At 32.2% G+C, this 11,563-nt stretch overlaps 1 long non-coding RNA gene across 1 annotated transcript; it reads right to left on the bottom strand.

Moving 5' to 3' along the window:
- Positions 1-6,350: 6,350 nt before the first annotated feature.
- LOC139510515 (uncharacterized) lies at positions 6,351-10,783 on the bottom strand. Its single transcript, XR_011661897.1, has 4 exons — positions 10,669-10,783; positions 8,792-8,859; positions 7,568-7,684; positions 6,351-6,962 (listed from the first exon to the last, which is right to left on the bottom strand). It is a non-coding gene; the product is annotated as an uncharacterized lncRNA (long non-coding RNA).
- Positions 10,784-11,563: the final 780 nt, after the last annotated feature.

Here is an 11,563-nt window from a genome sequence, read left to right as displayed (position 1 = left end):
AAACGTTCAAAAATCTATGAACAAAAAACAAAATCGGGGTAACAAACTAAAACTGAGGGAAACGCATTAAATATAAGAGAACAACGACACAACATTAAAATGTAACATACAAACACAGATCCTGACTAAGCATGAGACACAATCCTTTAAGAATAACGAATATAACATCAAAACCAGATACATGAATTGGGGATAGATAAGTACCGTGACACGTCTTATAGTAATGTGCATTCCCACTCAAAAAAAGGAGAAAACAAACGACACAACGGAAACACAACGTTAAAATGTAACACACACCATAACGAACTATAATATAACAATGGCCATATTCCTGACTTGGTACAGGACATTTTTGAAGGAAAAAATGGTGGGTTGAACCTGGTTTTGTGGCATGCCAAACCTCCCTCTTTTATGGCCATGTGAAATATAACATTAAAATGACAACACAACATTACAGGACTACAATATAAATAAATAGGACACAATTGACAAAGAAACACACGATTAATAGCTAAAACAAGGCAACAAGTTTAAATTTTTTAATACGCCAGAAGTGCATTTTGTCAACACAAGAGTCACCAGTGACGCCAGAAACAAAAAATTAAAAGCTGAAACAAGCGCAAAGTTGAACAGCATCGAGGACAAAACGTTAAAAAAAGCCGTGCCAAAAACGGCCAGGGTTTTCTGTTAGGTACCAGAACATCCGTATTATTTAGAACAATTTATACTTTTGCAAACAGTAAATTTTGTAAAATTTCTATACAAAAGATGCAAATGATAAAACTGAAGTAATAGCTATTTACAGGAAACAACCGAAATACATTACATAACCCGACAAAATGCAACACATCCAAATAAGTTTAAACCTCAACGCCAAGTGACGTGATATTAGAAATTGTAAAAAATGACGTCACATTTGAATTAGAAAACATATCATGAAAAATGACGTCACATTTGAATTAATAAGATAGAACTAGGATTGATTTAAGATTATGTTTGAACTAAATACTGATATTACATTTAATGACAATGCACTTTTCAGAACTTATTAATAGCAAACTAAGGTAGCAATTAACTGTATTATATAGCAATGTCGCGTTTGTTTTGAATCTAACTTCAAACGTAAGTAAAACATTGTACAGATTACGTTGAACAAAATCAAATCTAATAAATGAAGGCGGTGATTATTTTTCTTTACCATAACACATGAATATAATAGAAAATACGTAAACAGATTAGACAAAATCGATGAGAATTACAAATATAACATTAAACATTTAAACTAAATACATGAATTTGGGATAGATAAGTACCGTAACACGTCTTATGGTAATGGGAATTCACACTCAGCAAAACAGTCACAATCGGAAATAAGTCACGTTTGGTAATTAAAAGATTAGACGACGTAATGACAAACCACAATCTACCATGAAGTGAAAATGTCCTTAGCTAGTTTGGTCAAAGACACCTCGTATGGATCCACCAATTGGTGATGATATCCATAAAATTTACGGAGTGTCAATTTTAATCTGTCCTCCTCATAACTTTGTTGGAGCAGTTTCTGCGTAAGGAGCACACTCCTGTATATGAAGTCCGTATAGTGGGAACACGCACGAGATTAACGTATCAATTGTGATATGTAAACACCATACAAGGGGGCAGAGGGTATGTTACTGCTGAGAAATGGGAAATTGATAATTGGGAAGTTGAAATCGTCCCGTTTATCATAGATTTTCGTGTGGAGTCGTCCATCTGAGTCAATATTGAGAAAAAGATCAAGTATGAAGCAGTTCTTCTAGTATCGGTAGTATCCTTAATTTCAAGTTCACTGGGATATATGAGATGTATGTATTGGCTGAAATATGAGTTATTCAATGATAGAACATCATCAATATATCGGAAAGTAAAATTAAAGAATTTCGCAAGGTGCTTTTTCTTTTTGTCTTTTAGAAGGTTCTATATGAATTCTGCTTCATACGAGTACGAAAACAAATCGGCCAGCAGGGGTGCACAATTAGTACCCATTGGAATACCGACTGTCTGTTGAAATTTCAACAAATATATTGTCAATCAAAAAGTCCAGCATTTTGATAATATCATCTTCGGTATACTTTCTGGAAGATTCAGTGTGATTCTTTACAAAATATGAATTATTGTAACCCAAAACAAGAAATTTGTATCTACGATTCCCATTTTTATAGAAAAAGCTCTGTTTTATGAGATGGTGAAGTCGATCTTTCAACTGAGCATGTGGAATAATAGTATATAGCGTAGAAAAATCAAAAGTTTTGATGCCGCAAAAAATCGATTTATGAATTTTGAACAGCGATATACAACAGTTGCCTATATTAAACCCTTTTTCCTAACAGGACAGCTCTGTTAATGTAGACAATTCAAAAGATGTGGGGACAGCGATAATGGAATCTCTTGTTGGAAAAAACGTCAATGACTTTACTTTCAAGAAAAAAAGTAATAACTTTAAATAGCAAAACTAGTATCAAAGTAGATGGTGAATTAATACAAGTCGACCCACAGCTACTGTTCCAAAGATGCACCAGCCCCCAAGGGTGACTGGGGCATAGACATATGGTCACTTGGTATTCTTCCGACCGGCAGTAAAACGCTTGCCGAAGTGGGGCGTCCGTTTGGCTGTGCGGGATGTATCAAGTTCGCAGGCACGTCCGGTCAGATTGGGGGCGTTAAATCCGATGCCTCGTGTAAGGAGAGTGCCACGCTCTTTGCACCTTAAGAACTTTTGCAACAACTCTTTGAGGGTCCGTAGGTGCAAGGCAAAATATCTGTCCCTTTACAATATACCCTCATATTCCCGTGGCAGTCCAAATTTCCCAAACCATCATCCCAGATGGCCTCTTTTGTGACAAGACTTACTTATTGTATTTATTGTGAACTTGTTCTCGTCCTGAATATGCATGAAATATTTGCCACTGGACGTTAAGCAACCAACAATCAAAACCAAAGATGCACCACCATAGCTAATGGACCATTTGAAGACATCAGAAATATGAACTCTGTAGTGTTTCATCTTCGTTATTTGACAATAACGGCTTACCTAGACAAGCAAATAAATCATTCTAGCAGACTCTATTTTGGACTTTGATGGAAGTGGATGTTTAGAAACAGGCACCAATGTTCACCATGTATTAGATGGTGGGTCTCTCATACATCGCATACCTTGGACAAAGGGAAACTCATTTAATAGTATTTGTCAAGCGTATATTGATTACATTAAAAGCAAATACTATGAAGTAAGTATTGTATTTGATGGTTATCCAGTTGTACCAACTGTGAAAGATATTACTCACAAACGACGATCAAAAGGATGTATTTCTCCAAAAATTAATATTTCCTCTGAAATGCCCTGTAAAACTAAAAAGGATGAATTCTTGAGAAGAGAACAAACACCGATTTATCAACCTGTTAAGTGCAAAATAAATTTGAAGAAACTAATTATGCCGTAATCTATGCCCCTGCCGATGCCGATTTGATTATTGTTCGGACAGCAGTCTCAATTTCGGATGAACGACATGTTGTAGTTATAGGTGAAGACACAGATCATCTTGTTTTACTTAGCTATCATGCCATTCAAGTCAGAACCGAGCAATGTGTTAAAAGATCCGAATATGGGATATCAAAAAGACAAAGGAACATTTGGGTGAAGCCATCTGTCGGTTGTTGCCGTTAATACGTGCATTTAATGGGTGCAACACCAACACCAGAAAAACTGCTTTAAGAAATACGATGTAACTGCGAACAGAAATTTGATTCAAGAAGATATATATTCGTGCCGAAAACATGAAATTGCCTGTTTTGCTAGTTGTGTCTTGACATTTACTGTTCAAATTCCAGCATAGTAACACAAAGTGATTTGGACGAAATTTAGAATTTATGTTGTTTTGAAAGGGGGGAAATAGTCATAATACTATGATTTTAAGTAACAAAAAAGTGTTATATAAACAGGTTTAAGGACTAATCATGTCACTTTTGATATGAACTAAGTATGGACATTGTCTCATGAATGTGTAGCCGATTTTGTTTTTGATTTTCCTCTCCAACTTCTGTTCAATATATCTATATAGTTCTATGGGATAGATGTAAAGGAGGAAGTTTCAACTGACAAGAACGACAAAATCAACGATGAAGACTTACTTGCTGTTTCTGCTTTTCTTGATGAAGCTTCAGTAATTAAAATAGCGACAAGTAAAGATACACTTTACACTTTTTTTAATGACTTATGCTACACATTGAGAACCAGTATAGCTTTCAATATGCCATTTTGCTTTTCTTTATTGACATATTTGTTTGTTTATCAGATTTAGATTATAACACAATTTTAACTGCTGTACACCTAATATTTACATTTTCACCTATTATGCCTGTGGTTGTCAATATAGTTGATATTGTATGCGCCTGTCATACAAATGAGAGGTTAAGCTAGCTATTAAATCATTTGTAATCCTCCATTTTCTTCATCAGAAATGCCTGTACAAAGGCTAGTATATGGCAGTTGTTATCAAGTCGTTTGATGTGTTAAAGTTTTTGATTTGCCATTTGATTAGGGTCTTTCCGTTTTGATTTTTTCTCAGAATTAGTTTTTTTGTTGTTGTTATTTTTACATTTTTTATTACATGCCTGTGCATCCTGTTTTGGTTGACAATTATAGAAAAAAAAAAGTTTGTTGGAGTAAAATTTAATTACAAACCACTGCCTATGTAAAGCTATACGCCAAGACTCCTGATTAATGTAGAAGATAGCCAATATTCTGTGTCAGGAATACTTTGTAGCTGTAAATAAAGGCAACAGTAGTATACCGCTGTTCAAAAATCGTAAATAAATGGACAAAAAACAAAGTCGGGAAAACAAACTAAAACTGAGGGAAACGCATTAAATATAAAAGGAGAACGTGTTGAAAATTTCTCAAATAGTTTTTATTTAGTTTCACTCATTTTTATTTGAAGATCTTTTTTAGTTTACTACTAACTTGATTAATCTCTAAATACGTGTTTCATCATTATAACCAATTTGGTATGTGAAGTTTACAATCGAAGAGGACAACGCTCTTTTGCGTAATCGAACCCTAAGAAATCATTTGGATGTATAAGCGCCGTGTTGCAAGGGTAAATATTTTCCTAATTCAAAACTAATATCTTTTCGAACAGCAGTCTTACTTGTTTATCAAAGCCGACATATTGAATTTGATATAAATTCGTTATTTACAGACAGTAAGGCACATGAAATATCTCCTTTTTGTATGTGACCAGGTTAGAAATGTGTCTGGTAACTCTCATTTTCAGAGTAAATCGATGATATATATGTATTTATTGTCCTTCCCTACGCCTATATTACCCTGCTCACTAGGTATGTAACTCTCGTATCACGGCTTTTAGATTCCCAGGATCATCTTAAATGATATAATGAAAATAGTTTGTAACCCGGATTTGTTTTTTCTCTATCGATTTATGAATTTTGAACAGCAGTATACTACTGTTGCCTTTATGTAAAGCCGTCTTAGGGAGGGGAAAATGACCAGTAATTGAACGATAAACAGATATATGTAATCGGGTTTTCTTCTTATAGATATAGTAAAATATCAGCTGATCGACACATATGAGCTTTTTCGCTGTGCTAACTCGCCAGAAGCTCATATTGTGGCTCGCGGCTGATATTTAACGATATCAATGTTCAGAAATCCTTGTAACCTTTACTTATCAACTGTTCGGCATGATTTTTTTTGTATCGTCATCAAGACAAATGTTACTATATACAAAAATGAATCATGGTTTTGCTAAGTCGACATAATAAATTAAGTATTCTTTCATATCTCACTTTGGGTTATTATACCGGCATTTCCTCATAATTAATTGAAACTTAATTTTAGTTCAAGTTAACCCATGTTAAAAATGTAAAAGAAAACTGACAAAATATAAAAGTCAGACGTTGTAACAATAATTATCTGATTCTAGTTGCGAGGTGTATAGAGAGATTTAACGTTCCTTTGATTATCTTTCTTTGATTAATGTATATCTAGAATAGATTTTATCTCATATAACAACAAATAGTTACAACAAAAACCCGTATGTCGATTTTTGTTGTTTTGTTATCGAAAAAAGAAATGTGAGTGTGTCGTATCTATAAGTTATTTGTATTTTTTTTGAAATATGGTGGAAATATGGAAGACACATGAAGGGTTACATAAAACTTCGAGGGCGGGATATTCTCACCCTGTTTCCATGCTCAATTTTATCAAATAATACATTGGATGTTACATTCTGTTTTATTTTCTCAAATAATAATTAAAAAAAAAACAACATTAAGATATGACAAAAGCCGGCTGAGGACGAGGTTATTGACTTCGGGGCAGCAAACAAAATACATAAGACGGGGTTAAACAATTTGTTTTTAATTAATCTCTCCTTTTTTTAAATTCTGATCAGTGAACTACACTATTAACATAACAGAACATACACTAATGTATGTAGTGTAAAGATTGTTTATACATGTAACTATATTTAATACAGTGGTGTGAGATAACTTGGATTAATTGGGAAGTGTTTTAGTATATTTTGAAAACCTATTAAAAAACAATATGAATATTTCGGTTAAACGGAGAAAGACACATGTAAACATTATACAATATAATATATAAGCGTTATTAAGGGCAACTCTTTATTTGATTTAGCATGTCAATTTTCTGCAGTCCGGTATACAACCACAATATACTGGACACTTTCTTCCATTGATAGTGTAACGTACAACATTAGTGTGTATACAGTATGGATTGTCAGGGCTGGTTTTGGGACAATCTTTTAGTACTTCTTCTTCAGTTTTGCAACACCAATGTTTGCAGCCCGATATACATTTGACATTATCGATGGTTTTGTAAAATGTTCGGGTGGAACAGTCTTTTGATGGAGCAGGAGGGCATCCTGTTGTTTCAGCGCAAGCTAGGATGAAAATAAAGGAATATTTTATAGCTAGTGACTCATCGAAATACAATGCAACAATTTCACAAAAAATGCAAATCTAGATTAAAACAGAATCTGGAATTAGTTTTATTACTGAAAAAAACTATATATTTTTATTTGCGATATTGTTTACAACGATGTCAATACGATCTTTCTATTTTAAACGGAAATTATATATATATACATATATGGTATAGCTCTAATCTCATTTCACCGTATACACTAATATCAATAATATAATTATATCATAAGTACATGCTTAAAACATCACTAAATACTTTTTTTAAAGAATATTAATAATTAGTGGAAAGTCCGTCATCTCGCTTCAAATACCATACACATTATAAGTAGAGGGAACTGGATATTAGTTTAAGAAATAGTACTATTATTTCTAGTTTAAAATAATTTCAATTATATAAGCCAAATAGTGCTGGTGTTGTTACAGTTCATTGTATCAGGATATTACGCATTCTCTCCTCGTGTGTGTATTATACCAAGATGCACAATAAATGTCACAGAAGCTTCAATGTAACGTTACCATACCAACTATAACACACATGTGTTTCGTTAAAAATCTTACTTACTTGGAAAGTTGTTTTTACATTCATATCTTGTCAAACATCCTTTCGTGTAGTGTTTAATTACTTTATCACATCCATCAGGGTGACGTGGTCGCCTTGGACAATTTCGAGCTCCCGAAACTGTAGAATAAGAATATAATCATTAAGAACAACTTGCAATACAGAAGTATATGCAGTATAATTATATTGCAAAAATTGTAACATGTGTAAAGCAAAAAAGAAATAGTTTGACATAAAAAAAAAAAAAAAAAAAATCTTGATACCTTTTCTTAATTATTTACAGATCACAATATATAAATGTAATAGTTGTGTGTATAATCCTTGAAGTTTCAATGTAAAAACAAAATGTAAGGTTTGTATTTTACACTAATGTAGACTTGGACTCAACGCCCACGTTTCTGGCTACATGAGGAGATAATTATTATTCTGCACATATCGCAAAATGGTAATAGATTTAGAACACAGTGTCATTTCTTACAAATTTCAAAAGTACACATGATTTCCAAATGATATTGTTTATTTTTTCAAAAGCATGAGACTTGGAATTTTTTGTTTGTTTTGTTTCTGCGATTTAATCTGCATTCTCTAGATTTTTTTCAAAAAACCAAATGACGAATAGCTAATATGTGCGATAGTGTATGTGTTTAACAGTTATAAAACAGTATGATACTTATATAAATTATAAACATGCAACATATCCATTTAAAGAACTCTCTACGAAAAACAATTACAGTTTAATTACATAATTAGGATTTCTATATAAAATGGTATATGTAATCAGTTTTTTTATATTTATCAAGCGATCGACATTGCTACTATACTAATACAGGTTACCAGATAACACGAAGCGATATACATATACAAGACGTAAATAGTTTCATGGTATTCTGCTTCTGTTGCAAGCTAACGGTTGTGTCAAAGTTTTGTTTACAGTTCAATTTGGGGTCCTCATTGTGGTCTGCGTTTATGTCCTGTCGATTTCTTTCAAACACAAATTCAACGCTTAAGATGTCAAAAGATGTACAAAGTTAAACAAATATCGGCAGTATGTGTACTCGGCTCGAAACAGGAGTAATAGGTCGCTGAAGCTCGCATTACACCTGTGTATTGGCCTAGTACAAATACAGCTGAAATTTAACGACATTAGATAGTTATTGTCTATATATATTTTATTTTCATTTAGAAATCGTTCAGAATTATGTAGATATAAAATAACTATATATTTACCGAAAACAAAAGAAGTCACAAGAAGAATCAATATCAGATGCATCATAAAAGTCGTTTAGATGGAGAACCTAGAAAGAAAAAAATATCATATATCATAGGTACTTGCTTTGAAAATTTAATATCTTAATGTTTGTTTATTTTAACATTTTGTGTTAATGGCAGTCGCTATCTATCACGATTACCTTAGTTGTATTTGGCAAAACATTTATGAATTTTGGTCCTAATGCTTTTCAACTTCGTACTTTATTTTGTTTTTTCAACTTTTTTGGATTCGAGCGTCACTGGTGAGTCTTTTGAAGTCTGGCGTAGATACAAAATTTATCCTCGTATCTATGATGAGTTTATTCACTACAATAGACTAGAGCTATTTCTGTATTTTTCATATTATATAGTATTTTCTAAATGCATCTAACTATATAGTGTTATGTTGACTCTTATGGTCATTTTGAATAACATTGTTCGTCCGTTATACATGTGTGGAAGTTGACAAATATGGTTCAGTTATCCTGGACCGATGGTGTTTATGAATATTTAAACTTCTCCATTTTGGAACATCTGAGGCAACTCCTTTTTGTGCTGCTCAAACTTAGTTTTTAATTGTTTTTGTTGTCTTCTGCTTCGACCATTTGAACATCTTGAAACTGGTCTTCTGAAGGGTCAATCCACAAAAATATGCACATTCAAAGCTAGATATAATATGATTGTTATTTATTGTTCTCCTTATTAATTATGAGAGACGTGTGCTTACCAATCATATTTTACATACCAATTATATTAATCGTGTATTATGAAAATTGACTTCTTGTTTATTTTACATTGCATGTTGCATACATATATTAGTTAATAGAAACATAACCTCCAGGGCCCGGTTGTTCCTAAAAAAAAAAAAAAAAAAAAAAAAGACGTCGTGTATATTTTGATGGAATACAATTTGAATAACTCGGTCATAATAACCAATGAAAGAAGAATACTAACCCATTTGTAGTATATTTATAATACTGATACTGAATACAGCTAGTAGCACCAACAGTCGAAGAAATTTAACTGCTGCCTTGTGGTTGTGAAATGTTTTAAAAAAATATTTAAATAACAAAATGAATTGACTTTTGCCATTTTTTTCTCACATCTGTTTCAAAAACTTTTGAATTGGTAATATAGATTCGGCATAAATAAAAATGTTTGAATATTGTATTCTTCTTAACGCGATAACGTAAATATTTGATTTAGAAAAATAGAAAATCTCTTGAAATTTATTGAAATGCATTATCATTTTTAAATTCAACACGAGAAGGTTATTTCACTGAGGGCGCAGCGCTAGGTGAAACATTTTTTAGACTGACCATTTTTGTGGACTTTCGTCGCTTTTTGGGGGCCACAATTGTTTTAATCATTCATAAGGCACTTGCCATAAAAAAAATAAACAAAAAAAAGTTAACTATTGAAAATAAATTTGAGTCTTTGAAGTTTGAATTTCTCGTATGTACAACAAAGGTAGATAATCTGTAAAATATTGATGGCCCTAAAAAGGACCGTTTATGAGAGATATCATCGGTACTCGATGCATGTCTGAAGCCTTGTTTCCTCGTCAACCAATAGGCTTTCTGTAAATCCTGAATGTTTCTATTTTGTTTACTTAAGTTTCTGACGTCATTTCAAGGGAGTCCGATCACTCGAATTTACAAATCAAGAAACTCAAAAGGTTTTTTGACGGTGAATAATAGAGTTATTCACTGCTTGTGTATAAATCTTGTGTGTCCTTCCTTGCAACTAAATACAAGTTTAATGAATTATTCCATCTCACGTGATTGCGTTTTACCCAATATAATTCTTTATAATACATGTGAGGTATAATAATAAATTAAATGATATATGCTTACCTCGTATGTTTTTGTACAGCTTAACTGTAATAGTTTTTTTTTATCGTATTGGACGTCTAAAGTAAATGTGAATTAGTGAAAAGGTTTCTGGGACTTCAATTTAAGTACTTCTAGTCATTTCCTTGTACGTAGATAATGTAAAGGGTTATTAATAGTATGGCACAGAAAGAACTTGTTTACATTTTTCTTTCCAGAATGATGATTAATAATAATAATAATCTTTTTTGTCATATTAATATATTTAAACATGTTTGTTAAAAATAAAAAGAAACAACATACACTCATTAACATATCAGTTGTTGTAAAGTATATAATGCAGTGACAAAACAAAAATGCAAGTTACTTTTGGATTATAGCTCTTCATCTTTTATATAAGCTTTGGATTTCAAATATTTTGGCCACGAGCATCACTGAAGAGACATGTATTGTCGAAATGCGCATCTGGTGCAACAAACTTGGTACCGTTGATTTTATTACAACATATACAACAAATCCTTAAACAATCAAACAAGAGTTCTTGTGTCCTCAGTTCCATTAACTGTTTTAATTGATTTTAATGAATTTATCAAGAAAGGAAAATAAGTCGATATGTAAAGTTTTCGTCTAAAAGATGTTCAATGGTAACATTTTGCTTTGATATAAATTGTGACAATAAAATATATGTAGGATTATATACATTTAATTTGACCCCTGTGGATTTTTTTCTAAATATGAAATTTATTGTGAAATAAAATTTATATTGAGACAGCTGAGTACATTTTAGCCTACAAAGTTGGTTTATAAGAATATCAAGACTATTTTGAGCATGTTTTATGTGCTATTTTTGTTTGACTGTCCGTATTTTCATAGCTAGACCGGCCATAGGTCCATAAATTAATGTATTGTTTACAAACAC

The sequence above is a fragment of the Mytilus edulis genome, chromosome 2, assembly GCF_963676685.1.
Source record: "Mytilus edulis chromosome 2, xbMytEdul2.2, whole genome shotgun sequence".
NCBI classification, from domain to species: Eukaryota; Metazoa; Mollusca; class Bivalvia; order Mytilida; family Mytilidae; genus Mytilus; species Mytilus edulis.
This window is presented reverse-complemented; position numbering and strand designations above follow the sequence as displayed.